Genomic DNA, 13061 nt, shown 5'->3' with positions numbered 1-13061 from the left:
AGAAAATAGACTCTTTGATGTGCAGGAGAGGCTGTATTTAAGATAACTCAATTTTAGACTTCATCTACTGTGGGAACTGATTATGATTAGATCCCCCAGTCTTGGTAGAAAATCTAGGTAATCACAGCTTGGGAGTCAGAGGCTACAGACCCAATTCTCAGAGCAATTATTTTAGTAACAAAAGCTACACAGAGTATTATATAGCACCAACAGAAAGCCACAACTCATTGGATCAATATAAAATAATATGACCGTAAAAGTTTTTTTTTTTTTTTTTTTTAAACTTTGAGAGGTGTGTTTCATACAACATTAACAAAAACAGTAAAACACACCATACACACTAGCCTATCTAATTTAAGATTTAATAGTCAGGGCTTATAATTAGGATGGCCAAGGTAGGACTGAACAAATATCCTCTTCCCCCTGGGAAAGGTGAAATACATTATGCAAATTTATTTCACTATGTCATTGCGATTCATTTTTCTTAGCCTTTTTCTACCAATATCTTCATTGACATGTGGCCCTTCATGTAGAAATATGCTGCATTTCTAAATTTTTGAAATATCTTGAACATTGACATTGTTTTGATTAATGAGCTCATTGTTATTCATTCTAGTTAGATCTTGATGAAAAAAACTATCCTTTTCTTAACTTCAGCAATGACTCACTATTTTTAAGGTTACCACTGAGGCACTCAAATGAGACACTGTGCAAGTTCTCAGACAACTTTATAAAGCAGAACTTCAGAACTCTGAGCTTCTAATCAGCAATCCTTTTTGTTCAACAAAAACATTTGCTATATAGCCAAAATTTATACTAAATTTTACTGTTTTTATTTAATCAATCTACATAATAAAGGTGGTCTTCTAAATTTGACATTATATCATCATTACGATGAATACACTGTTACCTCACAGTATCCCAAATTCATATGTCTCACATATACTTATTATGCTCATTATACCTTTAATGACATTCTACCTTTAATCACTATATTTAAGAAGAAGTGGTTAGTGTAATTCCTTACTGTGTCACATAGTATTTTGAGTGTACTAACTAGTTTAACTATTTTATGTGAGTTATAGCTAAATATAATTTGATGTTTTTGTTTGGGTGAAACCAAGGTAAACTAGAGAAAGTTAGTATAACATCTCCATGATGGAAATTTACCTAGCTTAGTCAAAAAGAAGAGAACCTGAAAATGTTTTCACTGTTATGTTCATATCTACTTTCCTGCAATCTGATGGAAACATTAAGATTTCAATTTCATTTTATGTTTGTAAGTTGAACAAAATGTTCTTTGTTATTATTTATTTTCCTGTATTGTTTACATCATTAATTAGTCACTGAAGCAATAGAATTTACTTAATAATTGCCAAGGCTTTATTCTGAAGTTGCTCTGGACTGGGGCATATCAATTCATTTATTTTGTCTTTCTACATCTCTCTATATATACATTGTTGCCATCAAATTGATCAAGAAACCATAGCATTGATTGGTAAGGTGGCCAAGTTAACTGCAGTATTTTCATATGGACATAGCTAATGAACTTTTCACAGAAATGTTATGATATAGTGACTTTGATCTAAAGGCAACTTAAATATAAACAAGACTCTTGGTATTAATTTACTACAATTGGTCAACTATCTTCAAATTTGTTTATGTGAATATATTTTCTAGTATAATATAGTTTCTGCAAAACAAAGTATGATTTAATTTTATACTTCATTTTAAATGTAAAATACTAACTTTCTTGTAAGCACCCCTGATACAGAGAGAACATTGGAAAACATACTGGAAATTAATGTAATTATATCAAGAGTTCCCTAGTGGTCAAAAGCATTAGTACACAAATTGCATTATGAATATGCAAATCTAGTATTTTTAATTTAGGTCATTTGTCACTGGTATTAGAAATTACAAGTCACTGCTGCTGACTACTTTTGAAAGAGTATCAGATGACTGGTAATTTGATTCAAAAGAACATTTGGGTTCATCAACATTCTATCCAAAATATATAAGATACATTAATAGGAAAATTTCTTCTATGTTCTAAAATTTTTTAAACACTAACACACATTACCTTTTTCCATTCATATTATACTTTTTATTGGGGTATAGTTGTTTTAGAATATTGTGTTAGGTTCTACTGTACAGAAAAGTGAAGTAGAGTTCCCTGAGCAATACAGCAGGTTCTCAATAGTTATCTATTTTATTCATATTAGTGTATATATGTCAATCCCAGTCTCCCAGTTCATCCTACCTCCCCTTCCCCCCCTCGGTGTCCATATGTTTGTTCTCTACATCTGTGTTTCTATTTCTGCCTTGCAAACTGGTTCATCTGTACGGTTTTTCTAATTCCACATATATGCATTCATATACGATATTTGTTTTTCTCTTTCTGACTTACTTCAGTCTGTATGACAGTCTCTAGGTCCATCCATGTCTCTACAAATGACCCAATTTTGTTCCTTATTATGGCTGAGTAATGTTCCTTTATATATATATCCACATCTTACTTTATCCATTCATCTGTCAATGGACATTTAGGCTGCTTCCATGACATGGCTATTGTAAATATTGCTGTAATGAACATTGGGGTGCATGTGTCTTTTGGAATTACGGCTTTCTCTGGGTATATGTCCAGTAGTGGGATTGCTGGGTAATATGGTAATTCCATTTTTAGATTTTTAAGGAACCTCCATACTGTTCTTCATAGTGGCTGTATCAATTTACATTCCCACCAACTGTGAAAGAGGTGGGATTTCATTTCTTTTTCTCCACAGTGTTTATTGTTTGTAGATTTTCTGATGATGCCCAATCTAACCGGTGTGGGTGATACCTCATTGTAGTTTTGATTTGCATTTCTCTAATAATTAGTGATGCTGAGCATCTTTTCATGTGCCTTTTGGCCTTTGTATGTCTTCTTTGGAGAAATGTCTATTTAGGTCTTCTGCCCATTTTTTGACTGGCTTGTTTGGTTTTTTGTTTTTGATATTGAGCTGCATGAGCTATTTGCATATTTTGGAGATTAGTCCTTTGTCTGTTGATTCATTTGCAAATATTTTCTCCCATTCTGAGGGTTGTCTTTTCAACTTGTTTATTGTTTCCTTTGCTGTGCAAAAGCTTTTAAGTTTCATTATTTATTTATTTATTTATTTATTTTTGTTTTTATTATGATATTTTGTTTTTATTATTTATTTATTTTTGTTTTTATTTATTTATTTATTTTAAGGTCCCACTTATTATTTTTGTTTTTATTTATTTTATTTATCACAGCTTGGGAGTCCCACTTATTTATTTTTGTTTTTATTTTCATTACTTTAGGAGGTGAGTCAAAAAAGGTCCTTGTGTAGTTTATGTCAAAGTGCATTCTGCCTATGTTTTCCCATAAGAGTTTTATAGTGCCCAGTCTTACATTTAGGTTCTTTAATCCATTTTAAGTTTATTTTCGTATATGGTGTTAGGGAATGTTCTAATTTCATTCTTTTACATGTAGCTGTCCAGTTTTCCCAGCACCACTTATTGAAGAGACTCTATTTTCTCCATTGTATATCCTTGCCTCCTTTGTCATAGATTACTTGACCGTAGAAGCATGGGTTTATCTCTGGGCTTTCTATCCTGTTCCATTGATCTATATTTCTGTTTTTGTGCCAGTACTATATTGTCTTGATTACTGTAGCTTTGTAGTATAGTCTGAAGTCAGGGAGTCTGATTCCTCCAGCTCTGTTTTTTCCCCTCAAGACTGCTTTGGCCATTTGTGGTCTTTTGTGTCTCCATATAAATTTTAAGATTTTTTGTTCTAGTTCTGTGAAAAATGCCATTGGTAATTTGACAGGGATTGCATTGACTCTGTAGATTGCTTTGAGTAGTATAGTCATTTTCACAATATTGATTCTTCCAATCCAATATCATGGTTTGTCTCTCCATCTCTTTGTGTTTTCTTTGGTTTCTTTCATCAGTGTCTTATAGTTTTCTGAGTACAGATTTTTACCTCCTCAGGTAGGTTTATTCCTAGGTATTTTATTCTTTTTGTTGCAATGGTGAATGGGATTGTTTCCTTAATTTCTCTTTCTGATCTTTTGCTGTTAGTGTATAGGAATGCAAGAGATTTCTTTGCATTAATTTTGTATCCTGCAACTTTACCAAATTCATTGATTAGCTCTAGTAGTTTTCTGGTGGCATCTTTAGGATTTTCTACACATAGTATCATGTCATCTGCAAACTGTGACTGATTTACTTCCTCTATTCCAATTTGGATTTCTTTCTTTTTTCTGATTGTCATGGCTAGGACTTCCAGAACTATGTTGAATAAGAGTGGGGAGAATGGACATCCTTGTCTTGATCCTGATCTTAGAGGAAATGCTTTCAGATTTTCACCACTGAGAATGATGTTTGCTGTGGGTTTTTCATATATGACCTTTATTATATTGAGGTAAGTTCCCTCTGTAGCCACTTTCTGGAGAGCTTTTATCATAAATGGGTATTGAATTTTGTCAAAAGCTTTTTATGCATCTATTGAGACGATCATATGGTTTTTATTCTTCAGTTTGTTAGTATGGTGTATGACATTAATTGATTGCCTATATTGAAGAATCCTTGCATCCCAGGGATAAATCTCACTTGATCATAGTGTACGATCCTTTTAAAGTGTTGTTGGATTCTGTTTGCTAGTATTTTGTTCAGGATTTTTGCATCTATATTCATCAGTGATATTGACTTGTAATTTTCTTTTTTTGTATGTGATATCTTTGTCTGGTTTTGGTGTCAGGGTGATGGTGGCATCATAGTATGAGTTTGAAAGTGTTCCTCCCTTGCAATTTTTTGGAAGAGTTTGAGAAGGATGGGTGTTAGCTTTTCTCTAAATGTTTGATAGAATTTTTCTGAGGCCATCTGGTCCTGGACTTTTGTGTGTTGGAGGATTTTTAAATCACTGTTTGAATTTCATTACTTGTGATTGGTCTGTTTATATATTCTATTTCTCCTAGTTCAGTCTTGGAAGGTTATACCTTTCTCCGAGTTTGTCCATTTCTTCCAGGTTGTCCATCTTATTGGCATATCATTGCTTTTAGTAGTCTCTTATGAAGCTTTGTATTTCCGTGGTGTCAGTTGTAATTTGAACTCATTCATTTGAACTGACTCATTTGAAAAATTATTTTGTTATAATTATGAATCATTTATGTTGATTCAATGGATATCATATTGTTTATGATAATTTTCTCATTTATTCTCAGTTTCTTATGTCTTATTTTCCATAAGAAGAAATGCTAGAGAGTAAAATATATCTCTCATAATACACTTCAACCTTAATTACTTCCTTAAATGCTTTTTAAAATATTGATAGTTTGACTAAATAAAACATTGACTGCCAGGCAAAACAATCTACTTAACCCTTATTTTATTTCTACTTTATCCAGTGTCTTGTCACTGTTAGTATTATTCAAAATTTATAATTGTATAGAAAGTTCATATTTTTTTCAACAACAATTTGGTGAAAGTAGTACAAATTTTTTCCTGGAGAATGATATACTCTGTGCTTATAGAAATAAATATTTGAAAAATATTTATTGATGTTTTTCTGAGAGTGACAAATAACCACGTCTGCCTCACCCCTTCCAAACTTAGAACCAAATGATAAATAAAAAACTAGACTGGATAAATGAAAATTAAATATTCTTGTATTACTAATAAACATGATAAATAACATATCTTAGTTTTAAAACAAAGTGTGGGTCTTTATACTTCTGCCACTAAATTGAAACTACAATTATAAATGCAGGTAGAGAGGAACAACTGTAGTTGATATGCAAGTGGTAGATCACTTACCTCCTGACAGAAATAAACAAATGCATCTAGGATAGGTTTCTCCAAAGACAGAGAATTCAGAAGTCCCTAACCTACTCACTCACACATGTTTCCTTCTATTCAGTCATGTGTCTCATGTCTTGTTTTATATGGAGAAGCTAGAGAGATTTGGCTTTGGGTGGAAACTAGAACTGTTCTTCTCATACTTTTTCTTCTAAAGAATTGAAGCCAACTCTTTTCTATAAAACACAGAGTGGAGGTTATATGTTTCTCCCTAGAAATTTTGGGGTATTAATAGTGCTTTATTTTTAGTAAGTTCTTTAAATGTTTGAGCACAGAATTCTCTTAAAAAGTTATATATTGGGCCTGAGTAGTAATAGCTTCTTCTAAGGGAAATCTTATTTATTTACACACCTTGCTAAGAATTCTACATTCATTAGGTCACTTACTGTTGTTACTGTGATTCCAAATTTTATATTCTTAAACACTATAGCATCTTCTCCACCCCACAGAGGTCTAACATTATCAATAAAGCTTTGAAATGCCATATTGGAAATTATTTCAAATTAGGAATGGAAGAATCAGATACATGTGCTGATATTATTTATAGGTTTTAAGAATTCCCAATTTTTAAAATATCATAACAGTGCATTGACACAGTGGACAATGTTGGAGATGATTGGGCAAAGTTTTACACAGTCTTCAACCCTCTCTGAATTTATTTGAAAAGTAAACTTTAAATACATATAATTAGTGGACAAAAAGTACATATATTATCCATATATAATTTTCATTTTTCAGTTAATTGCAAAATTAATGTAGACTTTGTATATTACAATACAAATTTTATTTTTAAACATTCTTGGAAATTTTAAGACATGACATTCTTCTGAAGATTAGACAGACCCAGAGTTAGAAGAATGACATTCTTTTACTGTAAGAAGTCTATAAATGTTACTAGTATTTCCAGTCTAAAGACAGGGATTGTATATGAAAAAAATTTGGAGAGGGAGTCTTTGCTAGTTAAAATGCAGAGAAGATGACTAGAATCCTTCATTCCTTACACTATCACTACAATTGTGTTAAGAGTTGAGTTAAGAGTACACAATATTTTTCCCCAAGAAATGTGACTGCAATTGTGGCAAAAATCCTGGAGAGTGGAATAAGACACCAAATTACCCTTCCTTATTCCTTTCACTCTGCCAGTCTTCAAAAGTTTATCCCTTTATTTTGAATTTAGAAACTACCACAAGTGAACAGATATTAGATGACTACATAGTTTTCCTAACTGAATCATCTACACACACATTTAGAACTCTCCTTAACCCCCTGGACATTCGCACTTAGGTCCCATGTACAAAAGCCATATTTAATCCTTAGATTATTATCCTATAGAGAAATGTCCTGAAATCCTAGTTGTAACTGCAAAGGTATTGTGTTACATTAGACAAAATCAGAGTTAAATTTAATGTTCTGTATTTATTTGTAACCATGCTGACAGTAAACTTTGCAAATGTGATGAATAAAATTTAGATGACTCAGGGCACTTGGATAAAAATTAAAATGCATGAATCAGAAATTAATGTTTAAAAATTACACACAATTTTCAAGGGAAACATCCTAGACTATATAAATATTATTTTGATAAATCGAGAATCTCTAGATTCATATTTTTCTACACTTAATTTTATTTCTAATACCACATAATAAAAAGATGATATTTAGAAGATTAAAGATTTGGATGCATTTTTAATTCTCTAACAGGCTTACTAAAATGTGAACAGATGGTAAACTCAAATCTTAATTGGAAAACAGATCTTATAAGAAATAATTAGGAAAATATTTATGTTAAATACACTTATGTCACTTTTCTAAATATTAGTTTATGAAAATATCTTTAATATTAAATGGGTTATCATTTTACATGACCTTGCTTAAAGAGTTAATGTTTATTTATATATAGAGAGATTGGTAATTATCAAATGAAATGGGTACAATTATGTTTATGGTAATCATTTAATATTACTTAATAATAACAGATCAGAGCTACCAATCCAATTATTTCATTTCCTTCTGCCTAAAGGTCATAGCAAAGTATTTCTTCTCTGTGGCATTTTTGGGGCAGAAGATGATCAAGTTTTATAGATATACATTCTTCAGTCTCATTTCCATTAGCTCTGGAATTGTTTCATTGATAAGAACTAACAGAAGTGATATAGAATTGAAATGTATTCTTAATCTTCATAAGTCTTGTGAGGGGCAGTAGCTCACTGTTGCCTTGGTTGACATATAATACCACCATGATAAAAAGGCTACGGTAATGCTATTTTAATAACAAAACAGTCAAAAAGGAGAGAATTACCAGGGATAAAGAAATAAATAAAAACAGGGGTAATAGAATGAAAAAAGTTGGACTAAAGTATCATTTAGGCATTAAAAAAGAAGGATGATAGACAATATATAAAGTTTGTTCTGGAGATCTGAATTGCATTTTTATAAACATCAGCTCCTGACGGCAATATTTCAGTAACTAATAAATGAGAACCTTGTTATTAAATAGGCTGAGTACTTGGGAAAACAGAATGCTTCCACCACAACTCCACCTTAACAAAGACGTTTCAGGTAGGGTGGAGATGTAGGAAAGAGGATGACTACATATAAAACTGCCATTGAATATGACTCTGGTGTTTGTGTCCTGAGTGACTTCAGTTATCGTATCTTAATACTTTGTTGTTTTCAAACAAAATACACATTGTCAAAAGACTAATTAGGAAAGTAGTCATCTACAGATTAATTTTTGGATTATGGGGGAGTAAGAGCATCACCTAATCATATAGAACATTTTTTTAGTTAATTGTTCAAAATATACAATAGTATTAACTACTAGGTCTCCAGAACTCAACTCAGGTTTTTGAGCTAAGAGTACATAATATGATCATGTTTCTTTAAAAGTCATTCAATATTACAGTGCAAAAGTTGCAATATCCATATTTGATCTTGATGAGCACTTCCATTATACTTTAGTCACCCATATTACATTCTGAAGCATTTAGCACAATCAAGATTCATCATTAGGTACAGTCCCCCTCAAACGAAGGCAGTACCAAGTTCAAGTGCACATTCATTTAAATACTCTCATGAATCTTAGTGTCCTTGGAGATAACAGTAGATTTATTTTACAAATACAAGAACTGTATTAATACAAGAACTGTCACATAATTTGAGTAATTGTTCAGCATCACATTAGTCGATTGTGAGATGAGAACTAGAAAACAGATAACATTGTCGGCCCATTTTTATCTTAAAAATTTTTATTTTAAGATAAAAAATTTATCTTAAAATAACTTGTTAAAATGTAAGCTCTGCAAGGCAGGGAGAATATGTGTGTTTCTTTGCTGTACTCCATATACTTAGACAATACTTGAAATATAGTGATGCTCAATAAATATTTGTTTAAAGATTGTATGGAGGTTGATATTCAAGATAAGAATTTTTCTCAAAACAAGATTTGTTTACAAAAAAAGCAGAACAGTGACAATAATTTCCTTTGTTTTTGCATGGAGGCAATTCTTACATAGCTGTTCTGAAAGAGCCTAAAAATATGTGTCACCTACAAATTGGCACCTGCCATATACTGCTACAAGGATTAAATTATGAGCCACTGCAGCTGCTGACCTTCAACACCCCCTGAAACAAATTCAGGGTGGAGATCAGGAATGAGGCACTCAGTGTTCTGGGAAAAACTGGCAAACAGGTCTTCAGATAGTTAGATATTTTCAGGAGACAATTTTATGAGCCCAATTCTTGCATCTCCTCATATCTAGAAAAGCACTAAAATTCTTCATGATGACGTTTGTTCCCCATGACTAGCAGTAACCTTCATGAGATCAGCAGAAACCTTCTGAAAAGCATATGTGCTTGATTGCATGTACTTCCACTTCACCAAAATCACATATATACTGATCTTCCCCCCTACTTCTTTGGAGCAGTTTCTCAGAGCTATCTGAAATGCTGTCTCCTGGGTTATAGTCCTCATTTTGCCCCAAATAAAACTTAACTCACAACTCTCACACTGTGCATTTTTTTTTCAGCTGACAGATTTGGCGACCAATGAAGGGAAAGAGAATAGACTTCTCTCCTTCATCTGAACTCTACAAAGAACTAGAACCTTGGTACCAGCAGAGGTCCCTTGCACCTGTTCACTCCCTGTGGAGTCCAGATAAATTTGGATGAGTCTCTCCTGGTTCTCGGATCTCCCATATTGGTTGATGATCCTAAGTTTTATTTGGCAGTATATAACAGGTACTTGTCCCTCCAGTTGAAAGGTACTGGGGGTCAGTTGAAAGATACCGGGGAATACCCACCCAGTTGAAAAGTGCTGGAGGGGTGCTCAGTTGAAAGATTTTGGGGTTTGCTTAGTTGAAGAAAACTGAGTGGTATGGGCTAATGGTTAGGCATGAGGCTGATCTGATACTTTTCAATTCGGCTGCCAGGGGTGGTGAAGGCAGAGTCCTCATACCATGCAGTGGTCCCATAGGGAAAACCCCTCATTAATTAAAACTCTTACTCATCTGGGGGTCACATATAAAAGTTGTCCATTCAGTGATCTGAGCACCTGCTGTGGCCTTAGACCACTAAAGGGAGAAACTGAGACACATAAGAGGGATGAAATGACTCTAGGGTGATGCATAGAGGAGTTAAGCTCATAAGCAGCACAGTGACCCACCACACAATTTCACTAGTAAATATTAGGAAAGTAATAGTAAATATTATCCCTTACAAATTCAACTTAAAATGGGAAATAGAATCTCTCAAACAGAGAAAAGAGGGGTGTCAGAAAACCAACCTCCGACTGCCAGCTAACACCCCAGCCAGATTCATATACAGTACATATGGAGCTCATAGTTACAAGTACCTACTTACTTGGGAAAATTATACTAAAGTAGATCTCAACCTCATATGGCTAAATTGGGTTTCTTTTGATATTCCAAAATTCATATTTTTACACACACCGTTAGAAAAAGCTGGCTGTAAAATCAAACAGACTGAATGGAATGTTTACTTTGATTGGTATTTAGGAGCTTCTAAAAGAGGAAATGCTAGAGCAACTTCTTTGCAGGAAAACAATAAGAAATTGATTGAAACTATATCAGAACTAGAAAAGGTCACTAGCACTGACTCTGTCTCTCCCTCTGCTGCTCCCACATATCCTCTTCTATCTGAATTGCCTGGCCCATATGCTATATCTTTTTCTCTTCCAATTCTTCCACCTCCTGCTGTTCTCCCTTCCCCAGCAAAGGAGGATAAAAAATCAGAAATGAATATAGCTCCTTTTAAGGAGAAACCTATTACAGTGAGAGGTGAACCATCCTTGGTGCTTACATGCACTCTGGACCTGAGCAGAACTTAGAGCCTTGGCTAAGGAATTTCCCAGTCCAAGTCAGGATCCATTGGGATTTGCTAAGGGATTTGAGTTAACCATCTGGACCTACAAGCTCAGGTTTTCAGATCTATATAACTTATACAGCTATTAATTTCTGAAAGCAAAGCAAGGGAATGGATAGAGAAAGCATAGTCCACAGCCTTACAATGAATGGAAGGAATTAGCTTAGAAAGTACTTGAACTTATCCTAGAGATTTTTCCAAAAACCATAGATTGGACAAAGATTCAACAGTGCAAAACCGGATGAATCAATTCTGGACTATTATGAAAGCTCTGAACAACCTTTTAAGCAATATTCTGGCTTGATGCCTGAATCATTCTCTAACCTGTAAGTTAAGAAGGAGAAACCTAGAAAGAAAAATGGATTTTAGACAGGAATTTCGAGTTAAAACAAGAATAGGGCTGCTCCAAGGGAACATGGGGAGTCTTTCCCCTTCTCCTCTCTAACACCCTGGGAAAAGTAGAAATGATTATACAAGGAGAAACAATTAAAGCCCTAATAGATACAGGGGCCAACTTTTCAGTTTTGAACACTACCAAAATTAAAGGCTTTCTCCCTCAGAGTAAAACATCAGTACAGATGGTAGGGTTTTCTAATACACCTTTTAAGGCTCTTAAATCATTACCTTTAGAATTCTACTTAGGGGAACTTAAAGGAAGACACTCCTTTTTTCTAGTAGAAAGTGCTCCTGTTTACCTGATAGGTAGAGACCTATTAGAAGCTTATGAAGCTCATATTTCCTTTACTCCTAAGGGAGAAATGTTTCTAGATCTAAAGGATGAATCAGACTTCCTTCATCATATAACGTTTGTGACCCATGATGAGGATGCCACTGAACAAGACAAATTGCTAGGCTCAGTACCTAAAGAATAATGGGAACTTGATTCTACTGACATTGGAAGGATACACTCTGCATCAGCCATCAGAATTCCTATAGATAAGGATAAGACCCTGCTTATATCATTCATTAAGGCAGGAGGCCATAGAAGGAATAAAGCCATTAATATCAGCTTACATTGAGAAAAGTCTTATTGTGCCTTCCACCAGCACTTATAACACTCCCATTTTGCTGGTTAAAAAACCAAATGGCAAGGGCTGGAGATTCGTACAGAGCTTGAGATCTATCAATGCTATTATTATCCCTCAACATTTTGTAGTACCAACCCCCCATATCTTACTGTCCTATTTTCCTAAAAACAGTGACTTTTCTGTGATAAATCTCTGTCGCACATTTTTTAGTATCCCTGTACTTCCTGATGATCAGTATCTTTTTGCCTTTACTTGGAATGAAAACGGCAATATACATGGACTGTAATGGTACAGGGCTTTACTGAAAGCCCCACTTACTTCTCCCAGATATTAAAAGCCAATCTAGATGATCTAGATTGTCCTCATAAGTCAGTTTTGATACAATATGTAGACAATTTGCTGCTGTGTTCAAATTATTTGATAAACAGCCAGCAAGACACCTGTATTTACTTCAGAACTAGCCTTAAAGGGACATAAAGTGTCCAAAAAGAAATTGCGATTCTGAAGACTAGTATAAAATATTTAAGACATAGGATATCTAAAGAAGGACTTTTAATTGATCTGGATAGAGCAAAAGGCATTCTAGCCTTTCCTGCCCCCAAAACAAAAAGACAATTAAAGTGATTTTTAGGCCTTGCAGGCTACTGTAGGAATTGGATTCCAAATTTTTCCTTAATAGCTCAGCCATTATATAATCTACTCAAATAAGACCAAACTGAACCTATTTGCTGGGATGTAGAACATTCTGAAGCCATGGAGAACTTAAAAAAAACTTCTGGCCAA

Source organism: Balaenoptera acutorostrata, chromosome 18, assembly GCF_949987535.1.
Source record: "Balaenoptera acutorostrata chromosome 18, mBalAcu1.1, whole genome shotgun sequence".
In the NCBI taxonomy this organism is placed as follows: Eukaryota; Metazoa; Chordata; class Mammalia; order Artiodactyla; family Balaenopteridae; genus Balaenoptera; species Balaenoptera acutorostrata.
This window is presented reverse-complemented; position numbering follows the sequence as displayed.